Consider the following 14638-nt stretch of genomic DNA (forward strand, 5'->3'; position numbering starts at 1 on the left):
GGTGGACGAACCTTTAACTGCTCATAACTCCTTCATGCTTTGTCCGATTCACTCCAAACTTCACATGAGTGATGAGGGGCCGCCCCTGAACGCACCAGACCACATGCGGTGACTGCCCCCTGGTGGATGAACGAAACATTGCATTTTTGGCCTCCTTCCAGGTTTTTTCTCCATTTCTGCTCCGCGCCACAGCCCCGGCGTGCCTCAGGCCCCGCGGTGGCATGGGCGAGCGAGGGCCCGCCATCGCCGCTTGCGGCTTTAATTATTATTATTATTATTATTATTATTATTATTATTATTATTATTATTATTATTATTATAGCTAACCTAGACAAAATAGCAATATGAATAATGCCATCACTATTCACAGGTTGATTATATACATTTAATATTATTATTACTTATATTATTATATACCTTTTAGTCATTTATAGCAGTGCAAGTGATCAATCTATATCTTTAGGCCTATCATTGTAACACAGCTTCTACTAGATATTACTACCAGGACTTTCTAAGCACTTTGATGATTGTAAGCACTTTATCCCCTGCCCGAGACACAGTTGCACTTTTGTACTACTGTCATACTACGGTATGAATCTGTATTATTATTCTACTGTACTGTAAACTGAATGCTGCTATTTTATAACATGCTTTTTGTTTTTATTTATTGTTACTGTATTTGTACTAGGGAACATCTATAGGCGCGTTTCCATTGCAGGAACTTCGGGGTAATTTTACGGGGCCGGCCCTGTTGGTGCGTGTTTCCACTGCAGGAACCTCCCCCACAGGGCCATTTACAGGAACTTTTACAGGGGCCAACCTACTCCAGGGTAGGTACTCCGTTCGGCCCTGAAAAGCTCCCGGGTGGGTCCATAGACTGTAAAAAGAATGGACGTAGCGTCCGTGACGTCACCCATTGGTTTTGGGGAGTCGTTTTTGTGACTCAAATATGGCGGCCTGGACAGCGCCATGTTGGATTGGCCGGCCGAGAACCCGCCCACTGGCCTCGAAGCAGCTGTCCACGGAGCTGCTCGGACCTGTCACTCAACGTTTCCGCGCCCTGATTGGCTAGAGTTTTAACCTAATAACAGTAAAACTGTAGAGTTAAAAAAAAATTCACCCCCCTCAGAGTGTGTGCGGGGGTAGAAACTATCGATTGAGACGAAAAAACGTTCTGACACCAGGCTTTTAACATGTTTACTGAGGATGTAAAGTCGGCGATTTTAACACGGGGGTCTATGGGGAATGCTCCCTTCTGACACCAGCCCCCAGAGGAAGAAGAGGGGATTGCAGTTTTTTGAACGCGGAAGTGAGCTTCACTTCTCAGACCGACAACTGCCCCCTTGGGTGGGTCTCGAGGTTAACCCGGCACTGATTGGCTAAAGCTAGAGCAGGCTCTGACGCTACCAGAAAGCACCAAAACAACCGGCATTTTTAAAAGGGGGAGCAGAAGGGGAGAAGAAGCGGAGCATTAGCCTAGCAGACACCGCTGTAAGCAACAAGAAAACAGCAGGAAGATGTACACAAATGGACCGACGGTGAGGTGCAGACATTGATTGTAGTCTACTGCACCGAGGAGATTCAGAGGGGGTTTGAGTCATCGCGGTGAAATGAAAATATCAGCGCACCTCGACACACTGGGGATCCATCACGCCGCAAAACAATGCCGTGAAAAGTTAAAAAAAAAAAAAAAAAAAACTCAAGCAGGATTACAATCAACCGCCATGTGCACAAACACACAAACCAGAAACGCGGCTACCACCTCAGCTCCTTCCATCCTTCTTCGTTGTTGTTATGATTTTTGTGCATGTGCTTGTGACCTGCCTGGGTGACGTCACGGTCGAAACTGTCGCACAGCGATTAAGCGGCGATCGAAACTCATGACGACGCTGCGGGGTCCTACTCTGCAGTGGAAACACGGCCACAGAGAATTAAATTTATTTTAAATTGTAACTATAGTGTTGACAAACTTCCTGTCAATCTGGCCAATTTCCACAAACAAGTTTTACTTTCTTGGATATCAGTTTATAAACATAACTTCTCGCCACACAAATGTCTGATTTGGAATAATCAAAATATTCGATATAAGAATAAATCTTTGTTTGTTAAGAGATGGTTTGACCAAAATATAATGTTTTTGACACAGTTGTTGAATGAAAATGGACACTTGTATAGTTATTCTGAGTTCTTAAGTAAGTATGTATTCCCAATTACACCGAAAGAGTTTGCCATAATATTTGACGCTATACCTGCGGGACTGTTGATGTTATTAAGAGGTGATAATAGACCACAGCAAATTGTTCATTTTGAAGAAAAATTTATGTTAGATGGTGTTGATTTAACAGATAAAAAATGCACCAACAGACACTTGAGGAAACTTTCCCAAGAAATTAATATTCCAGCAGCTAAATTGTTGTGGAACTCAAAATTTGCAGACATAGATATAAATTGGAACTCAGTATGGACTTCAAGTAACAAATACTGTGTCACAAACAAAATTAAGGAAGTTTCTTTTAAAATTATACACTCAATTTACCCTGTTAATCAGGCCATCTCTAAATTTAAAAATATTAGTACTTTTTGTGAACAGGAGGAGGAAAATATTTGTCATCTTTTTTTTGAATGTCGTTATACTCATTTGTTTTGGATAGAACTAGAAAACATGTTTGAATGTTTGACAGGCATCAAGATTAAACTAAAAAAAAAAGATATAATTCTTATTTATGATGAAAAAAAACTTAAGGGAAAGGAATTGTTTTTGTTGAATCTTTTTATTTTACAAGGAAAATATTATATCCAGAAATGTAAATGGTCATCCAAAAAACCATATTTTTATGAGTTTAAAATAGAAACAAGATATTACATGCAGTTATTACAAAATATGAAAGACAGAAAAGCTATAAAAACCTTAGAATATTATAAATTATTGCAAACAACTATTTAATAATACCTATGATATATGTATTGTATTATATATATTACGTTATGTAGTAATGGAGTATGTGTGATATATGATATATATATATATATAGTATATATGTATGATATAGTATATATATTTTAATATATAGCCTAATGATATAGTGTTGGTACCCCTTTCAGTGTATATATGTATATATTTTTGTTTGTCTATTTATTGTATGTTTAATGTCTGAATATTTGTATGTTTTGTATATATAAAAAAAAAAAAAAAAAAAAAACACGGCCACAGAGAGGGCCGAGCAGTGTTGCCAGGTGTACGATAATTATCGTATTTGTACGATAATTTGGCCCTCTGTACGATGTACGATCAATAATCCCAAAAAGGGCCAAATGTACGATAATTTGACCATTTCGTGAATGTGTGGTTGTAATCAGCCTGCCGCAACTATCTGCCGGATTTTTTTTGTGAACCCTGAAGGCATCTGTTCTCATGTGACAAGTTTCCAGCCAATCACGAGTGACGTTCATGCGTTTGTCTCAGAAAAACGAGCATGATTGGCTGAATGGTCAGCTGCGCCCGCCCCATGAGACGTTCAGGTCGAGTCCAGAAGTCAAGCGAGCGGAATTCAAAACAGAAGAATGCAGGGAAATGAGACAGTAAGGCCCTTGAAGGAGACAGTAAGGCCCTTGCACACTGAGTTGTTGTTGTTTTTTTTGCCCGAAACCGCCGCACGTTTATTCGACATCATGTCATGTTGATCATGACTCTGAAATTTTGTTCATCCATCCGTCCGTCCGTGTGTGTGTGTATGTGTGCGCGCGCCAGCCGCCGGATCAAATTGGTTGTTGTCTTTTTAATGTGTGGCTTCAGGAGAGCTAAAAATCTACCACCACTAAAATAAACTGTGTGATCATAATTAGGTCTATTTGCTCTTGAGGATTGGATGACCAAACATTTTATTTTTCTCATTTTATTTCCCGACAAGTTAGAAGACCACAAAATAATCCTCACTGCGTGACGACTGTAAAAAAAACGGACAACCCCACTTGGGGGGGGGGGGGGCTGCTGCTGATGTGGTGCCGTGAATCCATTCCGTACTGACGTTACAAAGCCGTGAGTGCCCATAGGACGCTATTATACACTAGAGTGACTATAGTGCATCAGCATATTTGACTATAGTGCATCAATATGCTTGTTATTTTGGTTATAAAAGGTGTACGATAATTTCCCTCAAAATACGATAATTTTATGCCTCTGGTACGATAATCCTACATTTCCCACCTGGCAACGCTGGGGCCGAGTGAGAGGACGGTTCCTGTAGAAGTTCCTATACCCCCTCCCTTTACCAGGAACTCCTGCAGTGGAAACACGGCAGTCTGTCCCTAACTGGTTCATGTGAATATAATCAAGTTAAAAATGGATGCAATAACAGACTCTTTAGTAAATGCAGTTTCACAGCATTTTTTCTAACATGTTTTGTGTACAAAGTTGCTCAGCCTGTAAATTAGTTGTTGCAACATATCACCCATCTATATGTGGAACAGATAGATAGATAGATAATTTATTAGTATAGACTCTGGGTCCAGTTAAAAATACAAGACAGGACAGGAAAAAAACAAAACAATATAAAGTAACAACAATCAACATTTGACAGTTTCTTACTTTTGGCAAATCAAACAAGAGACACCATGTCAGCTGGGTGAGATCATCTGTGCTGCATGCAGGACTGCAGCTAATAACTATCTGTTAACTCTCTCTCATCAGTGTCTGATGGGTCACTACCCCACCCTGGTAAGATGAGCAGACCAACACATGTAAAGAAAACTCATCTGTATGAAGGTAACAGACTCTGATCTGAGGGTCAGTTCATCATTCGGTTCACATACATGAACACAACACGGTCCAGAAACATGAAGACCAGTGGCGTCATTTCAGTTTTAGACAAGGTATGGCAAGGACCAACCCCTCCCCGGGGGGTCCGGGGGGTAGAGCCCCACGGCCGAAAATTTGTGCGCATTGTAAATTGAAATGCAGCAATCTGGTGTGATTTGAGAGCAAAATCACGAAGCTTTTTGAATTAGCTATCAATGCTATGGATTGGACACAAGCTATGGATTGGACACAAGGGTTCATATAACTTTGGAAAATAAATCATTAGTGGGGTCTGAAAAAGTCAAACAGAGCTGGTAGCTGATGTAATAGTGTGATAAATAATTTCCCAGGACAACTCAAGCTTTTCCAGGACCTTTGACACATTTTCTCAATTTCCATGTGTTTTCCATGACTGGATAACCATTTTCCAGGTTTTTCCAGGACACGTGGGAACCCTGACTCACCTTCTACAAAGATTTTTAACAAGTATTTTCTTGTTAAAATCCATTTGTAAATAATCTCTGAAGACAAATGAATAGGCTATTTGAAGTTTATCCACTCCGTAAAAGGTGTCTGTATCCTGTCTTAAAGCAGAAGTAAGTGATATATTTGTGTTGTGTGCTCTCAAAGTCCAACCCTAACGTCCCCGTCGTGAGAGGTGGAAACAGGTCAAGCTGGCCAATAGGGCAATGGTGAAACTCACAGGCCAATCACCTGTGAAGTGGATTAAAATGATTACAGAAACATTGATGAAGAGTAAGAAACCCCATTGCCTAAGAGATGAAGACTCTTCAAGCACACAAGCTAAAGAGACAATGAAGACGCATGCTGAAAACCATATGGAGAGGTTGCGTCGGAATCTTCTATCTCCTAGGCAACCAACGAACATCGCCACATGGAACATTAGGACCATGTTCACAGTTGGGAAGACGTCAGTCATCGCAGAAGAGATGAGGAGATACAAGCTCTCCATCCTCGGCCTTTGCGAGACTAGGTGGCTCCAGACGGGGGAAGTGAAACTGAGCAGTGGCGAGTCCATACTCTACTCTGGACACACAGATGAAAATGCACCACACACGGAGGGAGTAGCACTCATGCTCTCCAAAGAAGCACAGAGAGCCCTAATCAGTTGGGAGCCCATCAATTCCAGGTTAATCACTGCAAGATTCCAAACCACCCATAAAAGAATCAACCTCCAAGTCATACAGTGCTATGCACCCACCAACAATACTGACGACGAACTAAAAGACAACTTTTACAACCACCTACAACACCTACTCCAGGCCAGGAAAGAAAAAGACATCTTCCTCCTCATGGGTGACATGAATGCCAAGGTTGGAAACAACAATATTGGATACGAACTGGTCATGGGAAGGCAAGGCATTGGCAGCATGAACGAAAATGGGGAGAGATTTGCAGACATATGTGCTGATAATAACCTGATCATAGGAGGAACCGTATTCCCCCATAAACATATTCACAAAGCCACCTGGATATCACCTGACCACACTACCGAAAACCAAATCGACCACATATGCATAAACAGGAAGTTCAGGCGCTCTCTCCAAGATGTCCGAGTTAAGAGGGGCGCAGATGCTGGGTCAGACCATCACCTACTGGCTGCAAAACTCCAACTCAAGCTCAAGCGCTGCAACAATCCCTCTGACAGTAGAACAAAGTTCAACATCCAGCTTTTCCAGGACATAGGAACAACTGTACTGTATCAAACAACTCTGCAGAACAAGTTCCAAGCACTGCAGGAAGAAAAAGCAGAAAAACCAACACAAGAGTACTGGACCAGCCTGAAAAACATATGGAAGGAGACATGTCTAGAAGTGGTGGGGAAAAAGAAAACAAACCATAAACCCTGGATATCTACAGATACACTGAAAAGAATAGAAGAGAGGCGAGCAAAAAAAGACACACTGAACAAATGCAAGACCCGGACAAAAAAGGCAGCAGCCCACAGAGAATACGAAGCAGCAAACAAAGAGGTGAGGAAGAGCGCTAAACAGGACAAACAGAACTACATCGAGGCATTGGCACGAGAAGCAGAGGAAGCAGCAGGAAAAAATAACCTCAAAGAACTCTATATGACCACCAGAAAACTAGCTGGAAAATTTAGACAGACAAATACACAAGTTAGGGACAAACAGGGACGACTACTGACCACCAAAATAGAGCAACACCAGAGGTGGACAGAGCACTTCAGGGAGCTTCTCAACAGACCACCACCAGTCCAAGAGACAGAAATCCCACCAGCAGCACAGATGCTGGAAATCAACTGTGCCCCCCCAACAAGATCTGAGGTTAAGAAAGCCATCAAGGCACTGCGACGTGGCAAGGCAGCAGGGCCTGATGACATCCCAGCAGAGGCTCTGCAGGCAGATACTGAAACCTCAACCACCATGCTACACCAACTGATTAAGAATATCTGGGAGGAGGAAGGAAACATACCACCAGACTGGAAAGACGGGTTTATCGCTATCCTACCTAAGAAGGGAGACCTCAGGGACTGCAACAGCTACCGAGGGATCATGTTGCTATCAACACCAGGCAAAGTGCTCAATCGCATTATCTTGGAGAGACTTCGAAAGGGGGTTGATGATGAGCTGAGAGAAAACCAAGCCGGTTTCAGGAACGAAAGATCATGCAGTGACCAAATTGCTACCCTCAGGATCATCATAGAGCAATCCATAGAATGGCACACACCTGTCTACGTCAATTTCATAGATTTTGAAAAGGCATTTGACAGTGTAGACCGTGAGCTGCTATGGAAACTCATGGCACACTATGGAATCCCCGTGAAGTACATAAACATCATCAAGAACATGTACCAGGACATGAAATGCCGAGTGCTCCACCAAGGTTGCGCACTAGAAACATTCAAGGTGCTCACTGGCGTGAAGCAAGGCTGCCTGGTTTCCCCTTTCCTCTTCCTCCTATGCGTAGACTGGATCATGAAACAAACAACCCACAATAAAAAAACAGGCATCCAGTGGAGTATGACAGACCAGCTTGAGGACCTCGACTTCGCGGATGATATTGCACTTCTCTCACATACACACCAACAGATGCAAGAAAAGTCCCAGCTGCTGGAAATAACTGCAGCTAAACTCGGACTCAAAATAAATGGACCAAAAACTAAAATCATGCGGATTAACTCCAAAAACACAAATCCCATAACCATCACGGGCCAGGCCCTGGAAGAGGTCGATAAATTCACTTACCTTGGAAGTGTAATTGCAGTGGATGGTGGGACAGAGGAGGACGTGAAGGCAAGAATAGGGAAAGCTAGAACAACATTCAACATTCTAAATAGAGTCTGGAAAAACAAAAACATCTCCCTGAAGACCAAACTCAGAATCTTTAACTCCAACGTTAAGACAGTATTGCTGTATGGTTCCGAAACCTGGAAGACCACCACTCACATTGTCAATAAACTGCAGACTTTCCTAAACCGTTGCTTAAGACGCATCCTCGGCATCTTCTGGCCAAACAAAATCAGTAACATCAACCTATGGGAACGCACCAAACAAGATACAGTGGAGGTACAGCTGAAAAGGAGGAAATGGAACTGGATAGGTCACACACTAAGAAGAAACAACACAACAATAAGCAAACAGGCAATGACATGGAACCCACAAGGCAAGCGAGGCAGAGGAAGACCAAAAAACACCTGGAGAAGGAGCACAGAACAAGAGCTTAAGATGCAGGGACTGACGTGGAAACAGCTGGAGAGAAAGGCCCAGGACAGACGAGGGTGGAAACAATTCATCAATGGCCTATGTTCCGAAAGGAACACAAAGGCCTAAGTAAGTAAGTAACAGTTTTTATCCAATGAGGAGAGAGAACGGCATGCAGGGCTGTGTGTGCAGCCAAGGAACGCCGTGAATGTGGCGACGTAGCGACGAGGACTGTTATGGTGCGTTCAAGGTAACTCGTATTTTTCCGACCGTGAAGTGGTACCAGTTCGATCTGGTACGAGTTCACCGGTCGGAAGTTACGAGTGGCCGTTATAGTGACTTTCACCGGTAAAACAGGTCGGAAAAACACGAGTGGGTTGCCTGAAACGCTACAAAGTCGTAAGTTGTGACTTGAAGCTGTAATTTACGATTTCAAAAGCCTGCCTGGAACGCAGCATTAGCGAAAACGACCGGACCACTTACTTCTGCTTTAATTTCTTTTGTGTCAACAAATTATTGCAAAATGAGTTCATTCACTGCTAATCTACAGTACATGTTTCTACAGTAAGAACAGCAAAGTTTAACAGCAAAGTCAGAATAAATTTAATCTGGAAACAAATTAAAATTTTCACAACTAAATTGAATGAGTGATTCCTCCTGTTGCTGCTGTGTTTCACTACATTCAGGTAGCCTAATGTTAGAGATGGGCTTGGGACTTGTTTGTCTCAATTCGAAGTTTTTGTGATTTGTGACAAGATAAACAGCCTCCACACTCCACAGACAGCTGTCATTAGCCTGTTCTTAACAAGATGACTGCAGCAGCTTCACAGTGTTTCTCAAATAAGAGCTTTCATTTTACTGTGCTCTAAGTAGCTAGTTTTAGCCAAACAAGCACTGAAATATGACTCATATTTAAGCATGTAGAATAAGTGGTAGGCTCAGTTGTTAGCAGGCACCACTGGGAAGTCATGTTGATGGCTTTATAACTCACGAAGGTTTTAGTCGCTCCACATTCACGTCTGCAGCACATGGAGTTATACAGGAGTTACATCTATGATGCAGCGGCGTGCACTCGTACACGCGCTCTCACAGACACAGCGCACGGCGCGAGGCAGCCCCGCCCCTCAGTGAGACAGAGAGAGAGGAGCAGGTGAGAAAGAGGCAACACTATCGCGAATCGGTCAGAGAAAATTACAACAGGACACTGTACGCCGTCCCAGTACGCCGTAAAAAGTCCCGGTACGCCAGGGGTTAAAATCTATAAGTGCCAGTACTCTGAACATTTTCTACCAAAGTCAAGGTATGGCGAGTGCCATACACCATACCCAAATGACGCCACTGATGAAGACTATGAATTATTTTGAAAGATATATGATTTTACAACCCTGAGTATTTCTCTCATCATGTATTGGTATGTAAAATAAATAGCATCCATGATCACACAAAGAGGATATGATTAAGAGTGACGGTCGGTCATAAAATAGGAAATGAAGATTTAAAAAACTACAAGTAAGATAAGAAAGAAAAGAAAGAAGAAGAGAAAAAGAAACTACAGTAGTTACCTTCTGTCTCTGCGTACAACAGTATATTCAGCACTAAAATAAAGATTGAAACCTGATCAGAAATGATCAATCTGACAAACATCATCATAAACTACAGCCTTTATGAACCAGGTGGAGTTTCAGAGGCAGCTCTCACTTTTACACAAATTTATGAAACAAGTGCTCACTGGGTTGAACAGTCACCACATATGCAGAGGATACAGCCCTCGCTGCAGCTGGCCCCCGTTCGATTCCCCCGGTGGCCCTTTGCTGCTTGTCATTCCCCCACTCTCTGCTTCCCCATTGCCTGTCTCTCTCAACTGTCCTATCGATTAAACGCATTGAAGCCCAAAAAATAAGAGACAATATTCTGTAAATTTCTGAAGAGGCAGGAAACATCCATTTCATATGAAATACAGCAAATAAATATATAGTTATTCACTAATGTATATTACATTAGTCTGCATGTCCTGAACAATGTGTCCAGGATAACCAGTCTGGTTTTTCTTTTTAGTCCACCACTCTGAACAAAGAATAATCAGCAGCCATGGTCACGCCAACAAAACCACTAAGATGCTAAAATCATGAATCTGAAAAACACAGAATTATAAAATGACTGATGTACTCACAGAGTGATGACAGCACACACAGCAAAGTGTGGCCCATCTTCACATCCAGCACCGACACCGTCCCTCTGCTCTCTGCTTCTGGGAAACGTTTCCACTTTGCATAAATAATAACGCAGCAAAGAGAAAGAGAGAAGGACGATAAAGAAGAAGTTACATTTCATACAAAAATGAGATCAGAATTCGTCTCAACTTCTCTTTCTGAGTTCAGCCTCTCTGTTCTTCCTTCCGTTTTACACACAGCTCAGACAACTTCATGGCTTTGACCACAGCACACGTTGTCATGTTTACACTTCCTGCCCATTGAAATATATGTATATATATCATCTCGTCTCTTGTGCAAAGGATTGTGTCTCTTGCATCCGTAATGCCTCTATTGTCATCATCACATGTGTTGTGTGCAGTATGTGCAGTACTGTGCATACAGTAGTACTCTCCATAGTGCATAAAGTGTTGTCAAATCTTATTAACTGACACAACAAAACATGTGGTGATGATATCAGTGGATCAGTGACAATGAAATAGTAAACATGGCATACACAGTGTCATGTGGAGGTGAATCTAACCGTAACCAACTGCACAACTATCATGTGTTTATTGAACCAGCAAGTGATGGTGAATTTCAACACACTTAAATCCAGTGGCCACAGAAAGATTTTGAGGTACACTATTAGTCCAGCAGGCAATCACAAGGAGAGTCTGTAATTCAGAAATACCATCTGTGCGTCTCTGTACAGTGTGTGTATTGCTCAAATTAATTAGGGTTAGGGTCAGAGTTAATTTCATTCAAGAAGCCGTATTGTGTTAAAAAGCCCATGAAATCACATTACAGCACTATGATGAAAATCAGCTCATAACATCAGTTTAGCATCTGTGGATCTTCTCTGCCAAAGGAGGCAAGAAAATGACTGTACGACTGAACTCATGAAAAACATACAGTCTCAGAAAACAGAACTACATACAAGTCAAAGACAACTTTATACTTTTTTTTGGATTTCTCAGTGGTTTAGCATATACAGTAGAGATCAGTTCAATTCAACTCCATTTAGAAACTAGCCTGCTCTACAGTTAGTAGCTATTATAATTTAATAGTTTTTCTGTACAGTGTAAAGCATCTGTTTAGAAGTGAAAGAATTTTTACTGACACTCAACCACAGTTACCACGACCCCTGAACAGTCTGCTAAAACTCACAGGCCAACGCTTCCTGGTGGTCTTGTGGTTAAAAAGTGTCCTAGGCTGCTTCATCTGGTGTGTGTCTGTGTGTAGGAGGAGGGGGGCACAATAAAGATAGCAACAGCAGTTACTCCTTATATTAAGTATTTTTTGACAGTTGCAGTGTGGATCCATACAGTTACACACAAGCCATGCAACTTTGAGAACCAGCTGACTGAATGCATCAAAATACTGATGTTACCTATGGCAAGATTATTCAATTCTGTCATATGGCCAATTAACATGTCCAGGTCTAATATTTGTGAAAACATCAATTAATCAATGTAGTTTTAATCAGTGCAGTGTGAAATATAATTGATTCTCTTCAACTAACTTTAAACCTTAGTAACTAGGGCCTGAGGAGAAACAAGGAGACTGACTGACTGCTTCTTAGTGTGTGAGAAAGAATAAGTTCCTCTTCACACATTCAGATGTGTTGCTGTGATAGAAAGAGCTATGCAGTTTCATCACCATGTTCCCAGAGTTAAGAAGAAGTAGTCTCATTTACAAGTACAATAAAGGATGTATCATGTGGTAGAGCTCTAGTTAAATGCAAAATGCAAAATGATAATGTAGCAATTTGAATACTGTGTTTGAAATGGTTAAATGATTTTAACAACGGGTAGTAGTATAAGGAAGCTGGTGGTTCATATCTGAGATATCATGAAAAAAACAACAAGCAAATATTGAGCATGAGAAAATTTGTCACAGACGTTCCCACTGTGTTCTTGAGCTCTACCCACTGCCCTCTGGTAAATGTGGTGAGCTAGGTGTGAAATATGTCATTTGATTGACATCTCACGCTGAACTTCTTCTTTTTTTGCCACCATTTTTTCTTGGAGCTGCTGCACAACTTGTTTTCGGTAAAGAGATGGTAAAGATAATCCTGTGGCTGAGTGAACAGTTCAGTTACTCTTGTATTATTGTTTATTTCTGCCCGTTGAGGATGAGGATGAGAGTTTGCACGAGGGTTAATTTAGTTAAATGTCAATTAATTCATATCAGAATCTTTTTTTTTGGAATGTTAAATGGTCTGTATTTTATATAGCGCTTTTCCATCTGAAACGATACCCAAAGCGCTTTACAGTACATACACACATTCACCCATTCACACACACATTCACACACTGATGGCAGAAGCTACCATGCAAGGTGCAAACTACGACCGATCAGGAGCAAGGTGGGTAAGGTGTCTTGCCCGAGGACACTACGGCAGCAACTGGGACAGAGCAGGATTCAAACCGCCAACCCTCTGATCATTGGACGACCCGTTCTACCACCTGAGCCACTGCTGCTGTGAAAGAGTGACAGGAAGAGGGGGAGAGGGAGATAGGGGGGGGTGATGGTGTGGTCTGGGGTGTGATATTGACAGAGAATGATATGCAGCAAAGGGCCATGCATCAGACTTGAACCCACAGCCACTTAGATAAACACTGAGGTGATACATGATCTACCCAGTGAGGCATTGATACACCCCAGTTATTCAGAACAACTCATTTTTGAGATTGAGGAACTGAACTCCAAGAATAAAGCTAAATCTGAAAACGCAGATCTGAGCCTGAGATGAGGAAGTCATCTGCTTCATTTAGAATAGACGTTTTTTTTTCTTTCCTCCTTTTAGCACAAGGCCAACATACAGTATTTAGCATATCTGTCATTTACACAAATCTACTGAGCCAGAATGATATTATCTGTCATCATAAGCCAGCGTCATTCTGCTGGATGGTGTTGGTCTGAATGGGCCTGATCAAACTGCTGTGCCTAAAAACAGTCGGAGGTGAACGTTAGTCACAACATTGGACTATGAAAAAGACATATCTGTCATTACATGCAAACTGATAAACATCTTTTTAAAGGTCAAAACTATGACAAAATGTAAGGGTGAAGTCAGGTATAATTTAGAAGTGTTATCGATCTAAAATATAAACCATCAGACACCACTCCAGTGAACAAGGATACAAGACATAAGGAAGTTGACCTGTAAGAAGACACTCTAACATACCACCACCACATGCTTATCACATGCAAATCTCTTGTTGAGTTTGGGGTAAAGGACTGTTCTGAAATCTGAGATCCCTGGTTTAATAAATACATTTTTTTTTTTTACATGAAATCGTTTGATTGTATTCCACAATATAAAAATATAATTATATTCACAGCAGTGGGATAAAGCATTGTCCCCATTACGATCATCACCACCTGACGGCGGAGGAAGAGCCGAGACTTGGTCGACCTGAGGAGCAAACACGAAGCGGCTGCACAACACCATATTTTCAGTCACATCTAATAACTGCTTTATCCCTCAATTCTGTGACCATTGTGTCCCATATGTTTATATTTTCATATGGTGGAAAATAATCAAAAGAGATCAACTTAAAAAAAACCCAGAACTGAATTTAGTTCCTGGTTCCAGCAGTCTTGTAAAGAACCAATCAGAAACTGAGAATTTACTTCCCTTGCAATCAAACTCTCTTGCACACTATACTCATACACACACTACTATAATCTCATGCACACTATTATACTCACTATACTCCCTTACAAACACTATTATACTCAGATACACACACATATTCACACAGAGATACCACCACTATACACTCTCACATAATGGTGTGTGTGTATGAACATAATAGTATGTGTAAGAGACTATAGTAGTGTGTGTATGAGTAAATGTGAATTATTTCTTAAACGGCCTCATAAGTAATGACTCATTAAGGGTTAGGTTGTTGCTGTTCACCTATTGTGACACCTGGTGGCAGAGCTGTGTATAACAA

General features: G+C 41.5%; 1 protein-coding gene across 1 annotated transcript in view; it reads right to left on the bottom strand.

Annotated features, from left to right (window-relative positions):
- LOC146969051 (Fc receptor-like protein 5) overlaps window positions 1–14638 on the bottom strand; it is a 101043-nt gene that overhangs the window by 78177 nt on the left and 8228 nt on the right. The window lies entirely within an intron of this gene.

This window comes from Trachurus japonicus, chromosome 18 (assembly GCF_045865225.1).
Source record: "Trachurus japonicus isolate A0001 chromosome 18, Traja_1.0".
Classification (NCBI taxonomy): Eukaryota; Metazoa; Chordata; class Actinopteri; order Carangiformes; family Carangidae; genus Trachurus; species Trachurus japonicus.